At 52.1% G+C, this 21,250-nt stretch overlaps 1 long non-coding RNA gene across 2 annotated transcripts; it reads right to left on the bottom strand.

Moving 5' to 3' along the window:
- Nucleotides 1-3,274: 3,274 nt before the first annotated feature.
- Nucleotides 3,275-18,288, bottom strand: LOC123607134. 2 transcript variants are annotated; one of them, XR_006716656.1, is made up of 4 exons: nt 17,580-18,288; nt 17,341-17,453; nt 14,173-15,126; nt 3,275-3,293 (listed from the first exon to the last, which is right to left on the bottom strand). It is a non-coding gene; the product is annotated as an uncharacterized LOC123607134 (long non-coding RNA). The 2 variants fall into 2 exon arrangements; XR_006716655.1 differs by having other exon boundaries at nt 14,173-15,131.
- Nucleotides 18,289-21,250: the final 2,962 nt, after the last annotated feature.

Below are 21,250 nucleotides of genomic sequence, written 5' to 3' on the forward strand. Positions count from 1 at the left end.
AATGGAGATTGCGGGGGGGGGGGGGGGGGGGGGGGGGGGGGGGGGGAGGGGGTTTGCTGGGGACAGGGGGCTGGGGAGTTAGTGTTTCATGGGGACTGAGTCTCTGTTTTTCCAGATGACAAGAGTTCCGGGGATGGACCATAGTTAAAAATACTGTATTGCATATTTGAAACTTGTTAAGAGAGTAGATGTGAAAAGTCCTCATCTCAAGAAAGACAAGGTTTGTAAGGATGTGAGGTGATCAGTGTTAACTACACTCATCATGGCGATCCTTATCCGATCATTACATTGTACAATGAAACTAAGATAATGTTATTGTCGGTTATACCTCAATTATAAATAGATAAATAAGAATAAAAATAGGGGTGCCTGGGGACGCCTGGGTGGCTCAGTCGGTCGGGCGCCTGACTTTGGCTCAGGTCATGATCTCACGGTTCGTGAGTTCAAGCCCCGCGTCGGGCTCTGTGCTGACAGCTCGGAGCCTGGAGCCTGTTTCAGATTCTGTGTCTCCCTCTCTCTCTGCCCCTCCCCTGCTCATGCTCTGTCTCTCTCTGTCTCAAAAATAAAATCATTTTTAAAAATTAAAAAAAAAATAGGGGTGCCTGGGTGGCTCAGTCCGTTGAGCGTTGGACTCTTGATGTGGGCTCAGGTCATGACCCCAGGGCTGTGGGAGGGGCTGCACGCCGAGCAGCGTGGAACCTGCTTAAGATTCTCTTTCCCTCTCCCTCTGCCTCTCTCCCCCCCGCTGGTGCCCCTCCCTCTTAACACTACATAAGGGGTTTGAGTGTCCAGCAGCCCTGCAAGAAGGAAACAATTATTCAGATTTACACATGATATAATGCGGAGCTTAGGGAGGTCAAGAGACATGTCTGAGCTGGGATTCAAACGCATGTCCTTCCGGCTTCTTCCTGCCCCTGCAGGCGGCTCTGGGGAAGCAGGGCGGAAACCGGAGGGTGCGTGGACATTTCACGGAGAAGGCAGCCGGAGGGTGGAGTTTGGCCGGGCCATCCAGTCGTTTACCTGTGAACGGCAAGGGAGAAGAGGGCCCGCCGGGCAAGGAGTAGCCGGAGCCCCAGCCTGGCAGGGTGAGTGTGCAAGGCATGCCCGTGGACTGACCCGGAGCCCGGCTGAGCTGAAAGACAAGGCCGCAAAGGGACAAGCTTGCCCAGGAGTCTGGGCTGTGTCCCGGGGCCGGTAGGTGCCAGCAAGGACAGTTGCGTGTCCTTGAGCTCCCAGGCTGTCCTCGCAGGTTTTCAGGACACAGGTTTTCACCCCCCCCTTCGGTGTCCCCCATACCCTCAGCTCAGGACAGGGAAGGTGCAAAGGGTCCAGAAATGGCTCTAAGATTGACTCAGATTTATTTCTGATTTGGTGCTTTTCTTTCCTTTTTTCTTTTCTTTTCTTTTTAATATTTTTATTTATTTTTGAGAGACAGAGCACAAGTGGGGGAGGGACAGAGAGAGAGGGAGACACAGAATCTAAAGCAGGCTCCAGGCTCCGAGCTGTCAGCCAGGAGCCTGATGCGGGCTTGAGCCCACAAACCGTGAGATCATGACTGGAGCCGAAGTCGGGTGCCCAACCGACTGAGTCACCCAGCCACCCCGGTGTTTTTCTTTTCTTAAAGAGTCCTCCTAGGGCGCCTGGGTGGCTCAGTTGGTTAGGCGTCCGACTTCGGCTCCGGTCACGATCTCACGGTTCGTGAGTTCAAGCCCCGCATCAGGCTCTGTGCGAGTATCTCAGAGCCTGGAGCCTGCTTTGGATTCTGCGTCTCCCTCTCTCTCTGCCCCTCCTCCACTCACTCTGTCTCTCTCTGTCAAAAATAAATAAACATTAAAAAAATTTTTTAATGAAAAAAAACCCAGACTATTTCTTAGAGCAATTTTAGTTTCACAGTAAAATTGAGTGGAGAGTACAGAGAACTCCCCTATACCCCTGTCTCCTCCCCCCAATGCACCCCCCTACCAGAGCGGTACATTTGTTACAGTCAACAAACCTACACTGACACGTCATTATCACCCAAGTCCACTGCCTACGCTAGGGCTCGCTTTCAGTGTCGCACATTCTATGGATTTGGACAAATGTGTAACGACACGTAGCTACCATTATGCTGTCGGACAGAATAATTTCACTGCCCGAGAATCCTCGGGGTGCTGTCTTCCCTCTCTCCCTCCCCACGACCCCTGATCGCCACAGTTTTGTCTTTTCCAGAATGCCACGTAGGTAGAAGCGTACAATATGTAGCCTTTTCAGACCGGCTTCTTTCACAGAGTAATATGCACTTAAGGTTCCCCATTCATATCTTCTTCTTGTGGCCTGATGGCTTACTGCTGTTGGGAATAGTATTCCATGGTATGGATATACGACGGTAATAACGATCTCTTTAAAAAAGAATTCTTGGGGCGCCTGGGTGGCGCAGTCGGTTAAGCGTCCGACTTCAGCCAGGTCATGATCTTGCGGTCCGGGAGTTCGAGCCCCGCGTCGGGCTCTGGGCTGATGGCTCAGAGCCTGGAGCCTGTTTCCGATTCTGTGTCTCCCTCTCTCTCTGCCCCTCCCCCATTCATGCTCTGTCTCTCTCTGTCCCAAAAATAAATAAACGTTGAAAAAAAAATTTTTTTTTTTAAATAAAAAATAAAAATAAAAAAGAATTCTTGTTTGTTTGTTTCCTTAGCTTTCTGTGTACTTATAAACCCAGCCCAAGTCTCTGCTGACTATCTAAATGCCCTCTCAGGGCATCAGATTCAACAGGCTCTTCTGGAGCCTTCTGACCTATTTGGGTCTGGGCCGGTTGCCTGCAGCTGTTATCCTGGGATCTCCTTTGAATATAATCTGGGGAATTCCCTTCACCTCGCTCTTTTATTCACTCACCGAACAGGTACTGAGTGCTTACCCCATGCCTGGCATTGTTCAGGTACCGGGAGACCGCAATGAACAGAAGGAACCAGAAGGTTTGTCCCCATTTAGAGTTTACCTTCAAATGGGAGAAATGGACCACAGGGAAGAAAAGTACGTGGGATGTTCATCCCAGGCCTCTGGGGCTGGTTCAATATTCAGAGATCAACCAATGTAATCTGCCCTATTAACAAGCTAAAGAAGAAAAAAAAAAAATCACAAAATCACATCAATTGATGCAGAAAAAGCTTTTAATGGGGGCGCCTGGGTGGTTCAGTTGGTTAAGTGTCCGACTCCGGATTTTGGCTCAAGTCATGATCTCATGGTTCACGAGATCGAGCCCCGAGTTGGGATCTGTGCTGACATGGGGAGCCTGCTTGGGATTTTCTCTCTCTCTCTCTCTGCTCCTCCCCTGCTCATGCACACGCTCTCTCGCTCTCTCTCAAAATACATAAATAAACATTTTTGAAAAATGAAAAAAAAAAAAGGAAAGAAAAAGCATTTGACAAAATTCAACACTCAAAAGGCAATTTGAGGAGTTCTGAGATGCCAGGAATGTTCCTCATCTGCACGGTCGGGCTAGGCTAATGGCAGCTCCCAGACATGTCCATACCCTAACGCTCAGAACTTGTCAGTGTTACCTTATTAGGAGAAAAGACCTTTGCGGAGGTAATTAGATTAAGGATCTTGAGATGGGGAGATTATCCAGGATTATCCTGTGAGCTCTAAACGCCATCACAAGTGACCTTATAAGAGGGAGGCAGGAGACTGCATGCACACACAGGAGAAAGTGATGTGAAGCTGGAGAGAGAGAGACAGGGCAGAGCGGCCACCAGAAGCTGGACAAAGCAAGGGACAGATTCTCCCCTAGAGCCTCTGGAGGGAGTAGGGTGCTGCCTAAACCTCGATTTAGAAGTTCTGGCCTCCGGAACTGTGGGAGAACAAATCGCTATTGTTTTAAGTCACCCAGTTGGTGATAATTGTTACAGTAGCCACGGGCAATGAACACAACCCTACCACAGTGATAGCCTTGTGGTCACGTTGTACCTGTCGTGCAAGATGTTACCATCGGGGAAAACCGGAGGAGGAATACACAGGGCCTCTCTGCTCTGTGCTTACAACTTCACGTGAATGTACAATTATCCCAAAATAAAAAGTTCAGGGGCGCCTGGCTGACTCACTTGGTAGAGCATGCGACTCTTGACCTTGGGGTTGTGAGTTCGAGCCCCACATTGGGCGTACGGCTTACTTAAAAAAAAAAAAAAAAAAAAAAAAGGTTAATTAAAAAAGAAACAGCTGAGAAAGGAGATGAGAAGTTTGTCTTGAAGGGAGGGGGACACCAAGTGCACAGTCCCTGGATTTACGGGTCTGGTGTGTTAGAGGAGGCTGCGATGTAGCTGGAGGGTGCCGAGGTCCCGGAGGTCCTGGCATCTGCGTGTATGGGGGGGGGGGGTGAGGCATGCAGGGCCTTGTGGCCTATTTTGAGGACTTTGTGTCCTACTCTGAATGAGACGGAAAACCGCTGGAGGATTTGAGCAAGGACAGACAGGATGGACCCATGTGGCTGCCATGCCGAGCAACCCCCGTGAGGGGTGAGCCGGAAGGATGCTGAGATGCATTCCTCACGAATTAGGAGGAAAGCAGGAAGCATGTGGTGTCCTGGAAGCCGAGTCGAGGAAGCGTTCTAGGGCGAAAGGAGTGATCGGTTGGGATATCGTGGATGACCTCTCAAGTGGAAGCCTGGGAATCGGCCATAGGCTACAGCAGTGAAGCAGCCACTGGCGAACTTGACGACAAGAGCTTTGGTGGGCCCGCAGGGCAAAGCCTGGAGAGCCAACGGGAGAAAAGGAATTACAGACACAAATACAGACAACCCTTTAGAGAAATGCGTCACGAAGGGGAGTAGAAAAGTGGGGCAGTGATTGGAGGAAGAAGTGGGGTGGAGAAGTTTTTCCCTAAATTGGAGGAATCAGCAGCATGTTTGTAGCTGGGAGGAAAGGGCAAGCGGGGGGGGGGGGGGGGAGGGGGAACCAACGATGCTCGGAGGGAGAGAAAGACCCCAGGAGCAATCTCCTCGAGCAGCTCAAGGGGGAGAGCACGGGCCATTCATCCTCAGTGGCAGTTTTCAATGTGGGATGTACGTTAAAATCATCCGGGGAGCGTTTCAAGGTCCCCAGACCTAGGCCGCGCTCAGCACATTAAATTGGGGTCTCTGGGATGAGCTGGCAGAGAACGGAAGGGGAGAAGGAGCATAGAGGCCCAGAGTCTGGTAGTTGCAGGGGCCAGGCAGTTGCGGGGGCCTATGGGAGCTCTCTGCTCACTGCTGCTATTTCCTCGGTGACGTAGGGGGCACGCTCATCAGCTAATGTTGAGTTCGGGGGAGAAGACTTTGGAGGGGTGAGCAGAGAAGAAGATATGGATGGTGACGGAGGCATGGGAAGGCTGCAGTTATTGGTAACAATGAGGCCTAGGGTAAGACTATGAAAATGAGTGGCTGAGGCAGGGGATAGAGGACAGAGTCACTGGAGGAGGAGAGGCTTAAGAAACGGAGGCCAGGGTGCTGGAAGTTTCCTCTATGCGGACATTCAAGGTATCAAGAATGAAGACTTCAGGGGTGCTGGAGAGAGTGACAGCAAGCTAGGAGGATTCTCTCTTGAACTCAGTCGCTGTAGGTCTGGAGCGGGAGGGGGTACATCTCTACCATCACCCTCACCTTGCACGTTATGCTTTCGCAAAACTGAACTACCTAAAGGTCCCGGATATTGTGCCAGAAGTCCCATTTCTTGTATTCTGTATCTTTTTCTTTCTTGGTCTCTTTTTTGGATGGTACATCTTCTCAATTCTATTATGTATGTATGTATTTTGCTAAGACCATTGCAGTAGTCTCGCTACTGGTGTTCTTGCCTCCAGTCTTGCTCTACTCCACCTGGTCACTTACAAACCCCATGTCTTCTCCACATTTCCCCCAGAACAGCTTTTTGGATGACCACATCTGACCCGGTCACTTCCTTGCTTAAAACCTTGCAGTGCGTCACTGTTCCTGATGCTGTTGATCACTCTCTGTGCCGGGCACTGTTTTCAATGTTTCATGGTCACCCGAAAGATACATCCTGTCACTGTCCTTATTTTATAGGCGGTGAAACCGAGGCAAAAGAGGTTAGATAGTTTGCTCAATGCCTCGTGAAGCTTACACGATCCCACTGCACGAAGCTTCTCATAATTGACCACCCTCCCTGTACAACTTCATTTCTCACCATTTCCTCCCACCACACACTTTATGCTTCAGTGAAGGTGAATTACTTAAAGGTCCCAGGATCAGTGAGGCCACCAGCAGGAAGTATATGGCACAGAGAGAAGGTTTAATTGAAGAAAGTTAATGAAGGGCCTCTTTATGAGACACGGGCAGGGCTAAGGGAAAATAATGATAATAAGACACCCAGGTACAAGCACCAAAGGGGGACCGAGGGGACAAAGAAGGGATGATGCTCCCATTACCATGTGGGGGTCAGGGCTGTGGAAGAGGGTCTGCCGGCCCGGGGCTTCAGGGCCAAGCGAGCACTGTCAAAGCCGTGACAAATCCCCTGGTCTCTGTTTGCTCCACACCTGCGATCTCCTGCTCATGCCTCCATTGGTCAAATCCAACTGGAGGCCAGATGAGAGGCTCTGGAGAGTGGATTCCAGAGCGGTCAGCCTCCTGGACACCCAGCGGGCGAGAAAAGGATGGAAAATGAATCCGGAGGGGCAGAGAGAGTCCGTGTCCTTTATTTCGACGACTGGATCCTGTGGCCCCCACCCTGGGGAAACACCAAGTCCCATCAGGCATCGACTGCGGTGGGTAGTGTCAGCTGCATCACACTTGCAACGCGAATCCAAACGACGATGGCGTTAGTGGGCAACATTGTTCTTCACGGAAGGCAACAGGGAAGGGGGGGGGGAAGAGCCCACTTGCTGCTGGTTCCAGACCTGGGGTGGCACTCTTGGCTCCCTCCTCTCGCTGCCTGCACCGACTTCCTTACCTCTCGGCAGCACTGCGGCCCTCTGGGTTTCACTTCTCAGGGTGGTGCAAATCTTCATTCCCATGGAATCAAAATTCTTAGCTGTCCTGTCCTCCCTGAGTCACCGTGGTTTCCTATTGGCCGGTTTTTGGACGGGGAGACCCTGCCGCGCTCTGGCGAGTCCGGTTGAACGAGATCAAGACTGTGCTCTCCGGGGAACCTTCCTTCTCGAGCGCTGAGCCCAGCGTTACGGGGGAAGCGAACGTTCTGTAAGAGGACTGGTTGGTGAAAAAGCGACGGGGGCCCCTTCGGCCTCCACCCTGGTCCTTGCGCACATCTACCAAACCTAAGTGACTATGTCACATCTCTTCAGATCTCCAACATTTCCTCCCCAGGCTACGCTCCAGACCAGTTCGAGACTCCAGGGGCAGCCTGTCCAAGTACAGAACCTGCGTATTCTGGCCATGGGGGAAACGGCACCGAATACACGTGGTGTCTCCCGGAGAGATCCCACATACTCCCGCTGGTGTCCCCGCTGAGCCCTCAGCAGGCCATTTCCTCAGTCCATCCACACAAGTGCCACTGAGTATCTCGGGAGCCGTGCACAGGCCAGTGAATTCCATGGGCATGAACTCCGTGCCACATGCCTTTTGCCGTCTAACGAGTTTCTTGGCTGGAGATGATGTTGTGTGGGTTACCATGACAATGAGCAGGGCACTCTGAAAATCTCCAAGTGGTGGTGCTGGCACGCTGCCAGTAAAGAAAAGCAAGTCTGGACCCGGAACAGGACCCCGCTCCTAAGAGAGCAGATTTCTCCATGAAGAAGCAATACAAGTTACCGGCCTGGTCCGCCAGCTTCCGGAAGGTGCAACCTCGGGGATTCGGGGCTGGTCTTTGCTAGTATTTAGCAGTTTGAGACCTCAATGGAGATGATACCCGTGTGGGTCCTAGCGAAGGGTACTTACTGAGGATGCACTGCGGTGAGAGGGGAAACGGGCTGACCGACATTCGCGGGAAAGATCGATCCCTTCGTTAGCGTGATGAGCAAGCACCCCTGCTGGGGTGCTCTGCAGTGGGGGCCCCAGCCGGGAACTTCCACACCTTGTAGCGTCACGTGATGCTCATCCAGGGACTTTCACCTCCATGTAGCTCCTTCCCAGACTTCCTGCTCACAAGCCTTCCGATCTCGACCATCCAAGGTTCCTGACCAGCCAGCGAATCTATGACCCATGACTCATCAGTCAGTGTCGACCTTGACCCCAAACCGCCTTTCCTCCGAAGCACACAACCAGGTTGGCCAAAATGTGTCTACTGGGAGGCTTTCCCTTCACCACTGTCTTTCAGGGCCGTTCCTCCCTGTAGCGGTTATCGCCTCCCGTGGGGAACACAAAATACGGTAAAACCTTGGATTTCGACCAACTCGTTCTGCGAGTGTTCCCCAAGACGAGCAAACATTTCTAATCGATCTTAACTTGAAAAACAAGAGATGCCTTGCAATCCGAGTACTACGTGATGCCAGATGTCACACGATCACCACCGAGCCAATGGTTCTTCTCTCTCTCCGGCTGTGGGATTGTGGGTGATCGCCAACGCGATGTCACGGTTCCGCAAAATCCTCAAAAAAAGGCAAAAGCGGGGGCCATTGGATAAGGTTGCAGGAGAAGAAAAAGGTTCCATTGAGCCAATAGAGAGCGGTGATTCCTTTCGTGATAGTGAAAGTCGTCCTACACAATAGCCCTCCTCACACCAGCCACGAAGGCTTTCAAAGGGAAGGGCAGGTTGTTTATTGTTCTTTATATTTTGTATTTTCTTTATTCTTTCGTATTATGGTATAGTATTGTCATCATTCTTATATGAATAGTTTGGGTTGTAGAACGAATCCTCTGAGTTTCCATTATTTCTTATGGGGAAATTCGCTTTGGTATACAAGTGCTTTGGATTACAAGCATGCTTCTGGAACGAATTATGCTCGCAAACCAAGGTTTTACTGTATGTGAATATATATTCACGTGTGAACATAATGGGTTGGTTCTGTTTTTCTGGAGGACCCTGACTAATATACTTCCCCAAGTTTCCTTGTGTCCCTTAGGGGATGCATCCCTCTCTATCTCCTTCCCCTCATCCCCAGGCAACCACTATCATTACAGCTCAGTTTTCATTTTCTAGAATTTTATATAAATCAGATCATATGCTATGTGCTCTTTTTTGGTCTGGCTTCTATCACTCAGCACAATTATTTTGCGATTCATTTGTGTAGTTGTATGAATCAATAGCTTGTTCCTTTTTATTGCTGAGTAGTATTCCAGGAGATACACTTGTTGGTGAACATTTGAGTTGTTTCCAGTTTGGGGCTACTTTTTTTTTTTTTTAAGTTTATTTATTTTGAGAGACAGAGACAGCGTGAGTAGGAGAGTGACAGAGAGGGAGAGAGAGAATCCCAAGCAGGTTCCACACCATCAGCACAGAGCCCGATGCAAGGCTCAAACCCACAAAACTGTGAGATCATGACCTGAGCTGAAACCAAGAGTCAGACAGTTAACCAACTGAGCCACCCAGGTGCCCCGGGGCTATTTTTTTTTTTCAACGTTTATTTATTTTTGGGACAGAGAGAGACAGAGCATGAACGGGGGAGGGGCAGAGAGAGAGGGAGACACAGAATCGGAAACAGGCTCCAGGCTCTGAGCCATCAGCCCAGAGCCTGACGCGGGGCTCGAACTCACGGACCGCGAGATCGTGACCTGGCTGAAGTCGGACGCTTAACCGACTGCGCCACCCAGGCGCCCCGAGGGGCTCTTTTTTTTAATGTTTATTTATTTTTGAGAGACAGAGAGAGACAGCATGAGTGTGGGAGGGGCAGAGAGAGAGGGAGACATAGAACATGAAGCAGGCTCCAGGCTCTGAGCCATCAGCACAGAGCCCGACGCTGGATGGAACCCACAGACCATGAGATCATGACCTGAGCCGAAGTCGGAGGCTTAACCAACTGAGCCACCCAGGCGCCTGCCCCGGGGCTATTTAAAAAAAAAAACAAAACTGCTCTGGACCTTCTTGTGTCTCTTCAAAGACACGTTTTTATTTCTCTTGGGCAAATACCTAAATGAGGAATGGCTGGGACACATGTCTCATTTTTAAATCAACTACCAACCGTGTTCCCAAGTGGTTATTATTGAGCAGGGCGAGTTTTCGTGGTTCCCCCTCTTCACCAACACTTGATACAGTGTTTTTATTGTAGCCATTTCCGTGGGCGTGTAGCGGTATCTCGTTTTAATTTGCGTTTATGTTTCTTAGGGACTACTGATGGTGAGCACCTTTTCATGGGCTCATTTGCCATCTATCTTCTTTGGTCAGGCGTTCATTCAGATGTTTTGCTCATTTGTTTGGAGCACACGCCTGGTAGTTTTTATTGAATTCTGGACATTGGATTTGAAAAAGAGGCTGCGGGTTTTATGTTTCAGTTTTTTACTGGCAGCCAGATACAATGTAGGCAAACCACGCTGATCCAGGGAAGGATGGGCTTCCGCTTTGAGCCGTGGCCTGCTTTTGGTACATTGCCAGTCCCGCAGCACAGGCCTTCAGCATCGTGCCCGGCAAGCTGGGGGTGTCCTGTGTCCTCCGTGTTCTCTCCTGGTGGGCACAGAGCCCCCCCCCGTTCTGTCTCCCCCACCTGCTGAGATTGCTGAAATGACTGCTTTTAAGCCTCGAGACAGATGCTTTCTGTTTCATTTCTCATCATCTTGTTCCAGAAGGCCCAGGAGACTTGTGGGTGTGGCCACAAGCGGGGGCGGGGAGGGGGGGCTCTCAGCTCCAGGGGTGTCACAACCTTCCTTCCCGAGCCTGGACTCTCTAGCATTTTAGGAGACTTTTGGCCAATCTGTGGAAGCCCCCACTTCTAACTTCGAAAGCACCTGTGGAGGGCAGCTGGCTCCTCCCACTGGAGTCCGTCTGGCCCAACACAGGCGTCCTGCCTCGATTCGGATGTTCCTTGCTCTTCTAACAGTAGGGATCCTACTGGGAAGGTGCCCGAGAAGGGACAGGGACGCGGCAGAGTGTGCTGGTGGCAGGATAGCGACGAGGGCCTTTACCACCCTCCCTGCCCTTTCAGTCTAGAGCTATCCTCCCGATAAGAGGAACCTGGCTGGCTCGGCCTCGGGATTCAAGTTTTACCTGCTGCTCTACCTGAGCAGGTCTTGCTGGGGTGGGGGCGGACACGCGCCCCCTAGTGGCCCCCGCGGGAAGATGACCGCGCGCTCAGCTGTGGATGCTGGCAGGAGGGGGGGGAGGGGGGGGGCGGGGAGTTTCAGTAAAAAAATTGAACAGGAGGGGCACCTGGGTGGCTCAGTCAGTTAAGTGTCGGACTTTGGCTCAGGTCATGATGTCACTGCTGGTGAGTTCTAGTCCCGCGTCAGGCTCTGGGCTGACAGCTCAGGGCCTGGAGCCTGCTTTGGATCCTGTGGCTCTCTCTGCCCCTCCCTCACTCACACGGTGTCTCTCTCAAAAATACACATTTTTTTTAATTAAAAAAAAAAAAAAAAGCATTGAACAGGAAACCTCTTTAAACAGCCCTTGAATGCCCTTGTGCTTTTGTCTTTTTTAAAAACCTTTAACTTTTTAGTATCAAAAAATTAGCCTACATACAAGTAGGCTGGCTGGTTTAATGAACCCCGCCCCCCGGGAGCCATTGCTCAGCTTGCACTCACTGCTGGTTCTGTTTCATCTATGCTCCTAAGCACTCCCCTTCCTTGGATTTTTTTTTCTTTTTTTCTTTTTAGTGTTTTTTAATGTTTATATATATATATATATATATATATATATATTTTTTTTTTTTTTTTTTTTTTTTTGAGAGGGCGAGAGACACAGAGGGGCAGAGAGAGAGGGAAACAGTGGGAGGGAGACAGAATCCGAAGCAGGCAGGCTCCAGGCTCTGAGCTGCCAGCCCAGAGCCCAACTCGGGGCTTGAACCCACATACCACGAGATCATGACCTGAGCCAAAGTCAGATGCTTGACTGACTGAGCCACCCAGGTGCCCCTGGATTTTCTTTTTAAGTAAACTTGACACCCTACCTGGGCTCGAACTTACTACCCAAGATCAAGAGTCGCATGCTTCACCGGCTGAGCCAGCCAGGAACCCCTCCTTATATTTTTTTAAAGAAAATCCTTGACTTCATATTATTTCATCTGTAAATGTTTCAGTGTGTAGCTCTAAAAGGTAAAGGTTTGTCTTTTAATTTAATATGTAATTTAAAAATAATTTTAAAAATGTTTTTAACTTAATATATAAAGTTTTTTTTAATTTTAATTTTATTTTTGAGAGAGAGAAAGAAAGAGAGAGACAGTGCAAGCAGGGGAGGTGAAGAGAGAAGGGAGACACAGGATCTGAAGCAGGCTCCAGGCTCTGAGCTGTCAGCATAGAGCCTGACCCAGGGCCTGAACTCATGAACTGTGAGATCACGACATGAGCTGAAGTTGGACGCTCAACCGACTGAGCCACCCAGACGCCCCAGTATATAAAGATTTTATGAAAAACCTTAAACATCTATTTTATAAAACATTTAAAGTTTTAAAAACTAAAATTATAAAAATACAAAATATTTTAAATATTTAAAATAATATAAAAATATAAAACATGAAGATATGGACACACATAAAATATTTAATAAAAATTAAAATATTTTATATAAATGTATTTAAATGCACCTAGTACATAAAATATATAAATGTATTTATTACACAAATAAAATATATAAATATAAAATAGAAGTTTTTAAAATATAAAACCTTAATACCATCATCACACCTAAAAAATTAACACTTTCTTAATTTCAGCAAATACTCAGTATTTAAATATCTAATTGTCTGACAAATGTCATTTTAAAAATATCTTGCTTGTTTGGATCAGGATTCAAAGTATTTTTTTTTTTAAAGTTTATCCATTTTTGAGAGAGAGAGAGAGAGAGAGAGAGCCAGCAGGGGAGGGGCAGAGAGGGGGACAGAGGATATGGAGCAGGTTCTGGGCTGAGAGCAGAGAGCCTGACACGGGGCTCGAACCCATGAACCATGAGATCATGACCTGAGCCAAAGCTGGATGCTTCGACCGAGCCACCCAGATGCCCCGGAATCAGGATTCAAATAAGTTCACGTGTTGAAATCGCTGGGTACGTCTGTCAAGCTTCTTTTACCCCGTAGGTTTCTTGACTCAGTGGGTATGTGTGTTTGTGTGTGTGCATGCATGAGCACACACACCTGTGAAGGAACTGGGTCATTTGCCCTGTAGGGTGTCTCCCAGCCTGGGTCTTTCTCTCTCTCTCTCTCTCTCTCTCTCTTTTTTTTTTTTTTTCATTTTTTTCATGTTTATTTTTGAGAGAGAAGGAGGCAGAGCATGAGTGGGGGAGGGGCAGAGAGCGAGGGAGACAGAGAATCCGAAGCAGGCTCCGGGCTCCTGGCTGTCGGCACAGAGCCCGACGCGGGGCTCATGAGATCCTGACCTGAGCCGGAGGTTCGATGCTTAACCGACTGGGCCCCCCAGGCGCCCCTCCCAGCCCAGATCTTGCTGGTTGCACCACGGCGAGGCCATGCCGTGTTCTTCCATCAGGAGATAACACACCGGTGATCTCTTTTGCTAACAGTAACAGCAACTGACGATCAACGTGAGTTTCATTAATTCAGCGCTTGATTTTACGTGGCTCCCCCTTTCTGGTTCTGGAGATACAAGAGAAGGATGAGACGCGGTCCTCAGCGTCCTCGGGCTCCGCTCTCCCCAAACTCCACTGTGGTTTCCCCAGCCCTGCCCACCGTGGGTCAGCCAGGATGTTTCCTCATCCCGGCACCCCTGACAGGTGATGCCAAATACCTGTGGCACGAAGGAATGAGTGAATGAAGGGGATGACGGCCTCCACGGCTCCACGGATTGTCCCTGCGAGTACCCTGAGCTCTCAGCAGGGTTACGGACTTGGGCTGGGAAAGGCCAGGAGAGGAAATGCCTTATGGCAGGCAAGCTTTGACGGGATCCCTCAACCCACGTGACCGGTCGGCGACCAGGGCTGAGGAGGGAACACGTTGTTCTGAGGGTGGCCTCTGAATAGAAACTTCTGGAGCACGGGGAGCCTGGGTAGCTCAGTCGGTTGAGCATCCAACTTCGGCTCAGGTCACGATCTCGCGGCTCCTGAGGTCTTGAGTTCGAGCTCCCCCCCTCCCCCCCACCGTGGGGCTAGCTGCTGTCAGCAAAGGAGCCCACTTCAGATCCTCTGTCCCCTCACTCTCTGTCCTGCCCCCACTACCGTGCACGCATACTCTCTCTCTCTCAAAAACAAATAAACATTGAAAAAGAAGAAACCAAAGAAACTTCCGGAGCACAAGGGAATAAGAATGTATTAAGAGCAGGGGGTTTTCAGTCTGGCTGGCAGACTGGGGTTTAGCCTCACCACTTAATCCGCTGTGTGACATTGAGCAAGTTACGGACTCCCCATCGGGGACTGACAGAGGCTCCCAAAGAACACCAGGTCCTAACGAGTGTGAACTGCAAATGTTACCTTATTTGGAAAAGGGCCTTTGCTGTTGGGACTAAATTAAGGATCCTGACAATGGAGAGCCTGTCCCGGGTTATATCTGGCGGCCCCAAATGTAATCACAAATGTCCTCAGAAGAGAGAGGCGGGGTGGGGGGGGAGGGGGGGGGGGGCCTGACGCACACCCAGGGCAGGAGGCACCACGAAGGTGGAGCTGAGACGGACGTGTAGATGCCGGCCTTGCAGACTGCAGTGACCGTGACCACGAGCCAAGGAGAGCCGGCAGCCACCAGAAGCTACAAGAGGCACGGAGGAGCCTCGCCCCTGGAGCCTCCGGCGGGAGCATGGCCCTGCCATCCTGATGTCAGCCTCGGAGAGAGAATATGTCTCTGTGCTTCTAAACTGCTAAGTTTGTGGTGACATGTGACGGCAGCCGCAGGACACGAATCCACCTCCCCGAGCCTCGGTTTTCCTGATCTACGAAAAGCACAGTGGGCCCCCTTGGGTGGGGGAAGAGAAAGTCCTGCTGGTGGGCTCGGAGGAGCACCAGGGGAGCCAGGCCCTCCGCACTCGCCCACCTCTCCCTGCGTCCTTACGGTTGCAGGGGGGCCCCGTGGCCTGACGGGCCACCGATGACCAGTCGAGGGTGGCAGACGGGAAATCTGATGGACTCAGTGTCTCCCCGGGGGGCTGGGCTGCAACGAGCTTCCTCAAGCTTCCGGGGCCCCGTTTTCTACCACCTGAGCTGGGAGAAGACAGCAGCATGACACCAAGGAGAGAGAGGGGTCCATGCTGGGCACGGTGTCAGGGAACCAGCAGGGACACCCTTTCCCCTGGGGGGGGCGGGGCCTGGGGGGGGCGGTCAGGAGAGAGCCCGGGCCTTCCTCAGGTTAGCCTGAACAGGTCAGGTGAGCCCACCTCGGGGCCACCCGCCAGCACATCTCACCTGGGAAAGCCCTGCTCCTCCAGAAGGCCGTACCCCCCCCCCCCCCAACCCGCACTGCCTGCTGGCGACCTGCGTGGCCCCTGCTGGACTGTGTCTTCTCAAACCCAGCGCTGGGCGGGGGCAGGCATCAGCTCCGTTTTGCTCACCGCAGCATCCCTAGCGCTTAGCACACAGTAGGTGCTCAACACACGCTTGTCGAGAGGGAGGAATGAATGAGCAGAAAGATCCTGGAACGAGCGGCCAGTCGGAGAAGGGGCTCGGGGAGCGGCCGATTTAATGAGAACGTCGCCGAGGGCCGTGCACTGAGTTCAGCCCTGAAGATCGTCCCTCGGAGCTTCAGAACTACTATTGGTACCCCTGTCTCCGCCCTGCACCCGGGCAAGGTGAAGGAGCCTGTTCAAGGTCAGCCAGCTTGTCGGGCAGAGGTAGGCCTCAGCCTGGGTCCGTGACCCCCAGCCCACCTTAGAGCTCCGTGCAGCGGTTCTGCTGGAGATCAGGGGAAATTCAAGGCTTGACAATGGGCCTTATGTGCTTGCTGTCACCCCCCCACACACACCTCCTCCCCCCCCACCCCCGCTCCTGGGAGTGGCTGGCCATAAAATGCAGAGATGTAAAGACACAAGAGAGGAGCAGAGTGGCCTAGGTCCTCGGCTTCAGTCAGTCCAGGGGAGGATCAGCTCCAGGAGGGAGTCAGGAGGGGTAGGAGAGATGGGCTGGGTGGTCCTTCAGGCACATTGGACCAGCTGGGTAGAGAGAGGCGCCCAGGATTTAAGCCTTAAGAATAGCACTAAATTGGGGCGCCTGGGTGGCTCGGTTGGCTAAGCGTCCGACTTGATTTCGGCTCAGGTCATGATAATCTCAGGATTAGTGGGTTCAAGCAAGCCCCACGTCGGGCTCTGGGCTGACAGCCAGCGTGAGCCTGCTTGGGGTTCTCTTTCTCCCTCTCTGCCCCTCCCCCACTGGCACGCTCTCTGTCTCAACATAAATAAGGGTAAAAAAAAGAAAGAAAAGAAAAGAAAAGCACGGAATTTATGGGACGAGACAGAAAAGCACCGGAAGGGACTGGCGATCCGCATTCCTAGTTCTCCTTCGCATTCCCCTCACCGTCCAGCTGAACTGAAAATGTCTGGTGGCAGAAGAGAGTGTCCAGGGGTGGGGAGGGGTGGGCAGGACCAGGGCCCCCCAGCCTGCTCCTTACATCGTCCATCTGACCCAGCGCTGCAGGAGTCCGCGGTGAGCACCGGGAGGGGGGCTTCTTCTCCCGCAAACAAGCCACCCCGTGTCATGTCTGGAGCTCCTGGCTCCCTACCTGATCCTGAAGATGCCTGCCCCCTTCCCCATTCCCCGCATTCCTGACCCAGGCCTTCCGTTTGTTCAATGTTTGTGGCAATGATGCGACTATGATCTGTTTTGCGTCCTTTTTGCTAGAGTTGCCTTTTTGCTAGATATTTACAGATGAAATGATGCGATGTCTGAGATTCGCTTTTAGAAACAAACAGGGTGGTGGGGACACGGGCGGAGGAGTAAGAGAAACGGAATCAGCTTTTCGTAATACCGTTCGGTCTGTTTTTGCAGGTATTTGAAATTTTCCGCCGGGAAAAAATCTCCCCTGGAGATGCCGAGGTGGGGGTGGGGGTGGGGGTGAGGGAGACGCACACCGGGAGACCCGGCCCCCCCCCCCCCCCACCCGCCGGCTTTGGCCTGGGCGCCCGGGAGGCCGGGCTCGGAGGCTGCGAGCTGGCGCGGGCTCTGGCGCCACCTGGCGGCCGTCGCGGGACCGACAGCCTCTGAGGTTCCCTGGGCCCCGGGGGGCACCGGGCGCTGGGGGCTCTCCAAACCCGAGCCGGACCCCACAGCACGGAACGTGCGGGCCCACCCGGTGCTGCCCTGACCCCCGGAAGGCCCCTCGGCACCCCAGCCCAACCTTGGCCTCCCAGGGCCCACCACTGCCCCTCACTCCCCACTCCCCGAGCCACAGCAGTCGTGGGGTGTGAATGACGAGACTGACCGGTGATTGCGGGGGTTCCGTCCTCCAGGCTCGCTGGGGGCCCTCCCGAGGGTGGCGAGTAGGCCCGGCCGCCGCACACGGCACATCCAGTCGACTCCTCGGGGTCTCCCTCTCTGTGGTTTGTACCGAAACGTCACAGTTTAAAGGCAAATACTTACAAGAGCATTTCCCCCCTCCCCACTTCCCGCTCTCCACAGTGGGAGCGCTCAACTCTTCTAGCTGATTCCTTTGTTACTTACCTCCCTATCACCAAACAACAGGCTTATATTTCTAGCTTTTTCCACTCTGGGTGTTTGCAACTGAGGATAGCCCGTGACAATTTGGCTCTTCTACATTTTTCACTCTTCACCGCCTGACACTTCCTGTCTTCGTACACCTTTCACCCCCTTTACTTCCGGTCTCCTTCACCTCTCACCTTCCACCCCCTTACGCTTCCGGTCTCCTTCACTCTTCACCCTTCACCCCTCCACTTCTGGTCTCCTACACACACACACACACACACACACACACACACACACACACGCACCCATCATCTCATCACTTTCCACCCCCTTAGACTTCCTGTCTCCTTCACCCTTCACCCCTCCACTTCCGGTCTCTTCACCCTTGGCGCCCTAGACTTTCTGGCCCTTCATCCTCCCAGTTGTGACTTCTTCTGGGTTAGAGTAATTTTCGAAGTTTCGGGTAACAGTTAACTACTATTCACGGATGAGCCATGATTAATTTTTCCTTCTGCTGTAACTTTTCGTTTTCTCTGGATTTCGTGATTGCCTTGCATTTGCTTTTGCCGAGCTCTCTATGTACTCGTTACTGTTTTATCCCCCAATTCTTCCCGGTTTGCAAGTTGTGTAGATTCAGATATGTTAGATATCCTATTAGTTTCGGCGTCTGGGAAAAACTCTTCCCCAGGGCCTTCTGGCCTCTCCCATGTAGGGGGACTGATATCTGCTGCCCAACCCCCCCTCCCCCCCCCCCACCACCAGGGTGGGGGCATCCTGGAGGTGCCCTCCATGGACTCTCTCTTGGGCGGAAGCCCATTTCTTGGGACCCTTTTTTCTCATTTCTTGCTTTGTTCTCCTGTTTTGATCGAGTCTCCCTTCCAGCAGCTTCCTGAGAAAGGATGCTTAAGGGGTGAACGCTTGAGACCGTGCATATCTAAACACGCCCATTTTGCCCTAATGTTTTAGCGGCTTCACTGGGTATATAACTGTTGCTTGGGAACCGCTGTCCCTCAGAGTTTTGAAGGCACTGCTACCATCTAGTGTTATTAATGAGAAGTCTGAGGCCATTCTGATCCGTGATCCGTCTTATTAAATGTTGCCCCCTTTCTGAAAGTTTTTAGAGTCTTCTCTTTATCGTCAGTATCCTGAAAATTCATGATGATGTGCTTTGGAGTGGCTCTACTTTGACAATGTACAGGGATTTGAAGTGTCCTTTCCATATGTATTTCATGACCTCCAGTTCTGGGAATTTCGGAGAGAAAAAAAAGAGAGAGAGAGAGAGAGAAAACAAATCCAGGATGTTCAAATTGAAGTTTTGGAAGTAAGGAACAAAGAACGTAATAGGAAGGTTAGCTTCCTTCCTAATTCGTAAAAATACACAACATTTTTCCAGAACTGAGTATCGTGAGTCTACAGATTGAAAAGTCCTAGGGACCACTTGACAAGAGACTCAATGCAAGGCAATGTGCTGGTGACATCTCTTGGTTTGCATATTTGAAGCTGCATGTAAATGCGACGTAGAAGTTATTTGGACCTCAATATACGATCCAGGCGACATGTTCTATGACTGAAATGAAGAACTGATACTGATTTGCCACATAGAGTTGTATCCGGGAAGGCTTCGTGGAAGAGGCGGAACTTGAGTTGGTTTGTAAGGGATGGGTGGGCAGAGAGGAGGGCTAGATGTTCCACGGGAGGGAAATATTGAGCTTGTAATGAACCCCTGGGCGGGGGGGGGTGGGGGGGTGGAGACCGGGCTGGCTGGAGCCTCAAGATAAGGTGAGGTGGGACCCGAGTCCTGATCTGGCTTAGTGGAGCCCCGCTCCTTATCTGAAACTTCCCACAGAGAAAACAATGCCCTCGCTGTGTTCAACCTGAGTCCAATCACGCCCAGAGGCCCTGGGCAGCTGAGGCCCGATAAGCAGGTAAAATTTCCCCTTGGGAACTGAAGGCGAGTGGGTCCTGCGTCTTGTAAGTCTCCTCGGGAGGATTCTCCACGACCCTCCTGCTCTCTCCCTGGAGTTGGAATCTTGGCACGGGGAGGGATCTTAGAGCCTCCTAGCCACTGAGCAGAGGCCACACAGGGTTCAGGATTTGCCCAAGGTCATGCTGCTTGTTGGTGACAGAACTGGGTCTAGAACCCAGATCTCTGCCCCCCCCCCCCCCCCATCCAGGGCTCCTTCCCACCCCTGCCTGTGCTCACATCAGGAGAGGCAGCTTTTCATCTGAAGGCTACACTCAGCTGTTCAGCCCTGGGGGAATCACAGGGTGTCCAGCGGGGGTGGGGGGGGGTGGGGGGGTGGAGGAGGGACCAGGGCGGAGTTTGCTGTTGGATTTAGGATCTGCATTTAAGTTCACATAAGCGCCAAGGACAATGATGTCCGTTCTGCATGTGTTTCAATATCCTTACTGCTCTGCACATTCACTATCGTATTCCCCGGGTCAAGGTCCTCGGGGTGCCTCCCTGCCCGAGAGCCCCAGAGCAGCATTGGCAGGCAGCCGGACCCCAGAGGGAACTGGAGCCAAATAAAATATGAATTCAGTTGAGAAATGACTCAGGCACTCGGTTTTGCATCGAGGTTGCTGGTAAGCGAGATGTGGCGGTGCTTACCCTCCGGGCAGGGGGGTGGGCAGCTCCTTAAGGGCTGGGGCCACGTCCCTTCAGTGGCCGGCACGGTGCCTTTTACAGAGAACTTGCCCAATACACTTGTGAGTTGACGTCTGTCATAGGTTGAATTGTGTTCCCCAAAGACCGCGAAGTCCTCACCCCCAGGACTTGTGAGTGTGACCTTATTTGGAAAAAGGTTTCTGCAGATGATTAAGTTGGGATGAGGTCATTAGGGTGAGCTCCAATCCAATGGCGGGTGCCGTAATAGAAAGGGGGAAAGACAGACACACAGGGAGAACACCACATTGAAGACATGAATTTGAGGCCCCGAGCCCAGGGACGACTAGATGCCGGGACACAGCCCTGGAACACATCCTCCCCTAGCAGCTTTCGAGGGAGCACGGCTGTGCTGATGCCTGGAGCTCAGACTTCTGGCTTCCAGAAGCAGGAGACAATAGATCTCTGCTGTTTAGGCCACCTAGGTTCGTGGTCCACGTTTAGGTGGGGCGCCTGGGTGGCTCAGTTGGTTAAGCATCCAACTTCAGCTCAGGTCGTGAGCTCACGGTTCTTGGGTTCGAGCCCCGCGTCGGGCTCTGTGCTGACTGCTTGGGAGCCTGGAGCCTGCTTGGGATTCTGTGTCTCCCTCTCTCTCTGCCCCTCCTGCACTCATGCTCTGTCTCTGTCTCAAAAATGAAGGAGCATTTAAAAAAAAAAAAAAAAAAAAAAGGTGGCCCCAGGAAACTAATGCGTTGCCCAAAGCATCCGCTGGTTTCTGCCTCCTGCCTGCCAGGCCAGTCTGTCTGTCTGTCTGCCGCCTGCCACGGCTGTTTCCCAGCCTGGCCGTCAGAGGGTGGTGGTGATGTCAGCAAGACCGGGGTCTCGGACCCCTTGCTCGTGGGACTGAAGCCCTCGGCCGGCCTCCGGACACCATTGGGCCCTCCCGCACGAGGGCATCAGGAGAGGTACCGAGGGACCGGCTCGGCTGAGGCCCCGACACAAACCGCTGGCCCGTGGAGCTGCAGCTAGCCGAAGAGGGCGTCTGGCCCAGGGCCTGGGAAGCTCGCGGGTCCATCCAGTTCTG

Source organism: Leopardus geoffroyi, chromosome A2, assembly GCF_018350155.1.
Source record: "Leopardus geoffroyi isolate Oge1 chromosome A2, O.geoffroyi_Oge1_pat1.0, whole genome shotgun sequence".
In the NCBI taxonomy this organism is placed as follows: domain Eukaryota; kingdom Metazoa; phylum Chordata; class Mammalia; order Carnivora; family Felidae; genus Leopardus; species Leopardus geoffroyi.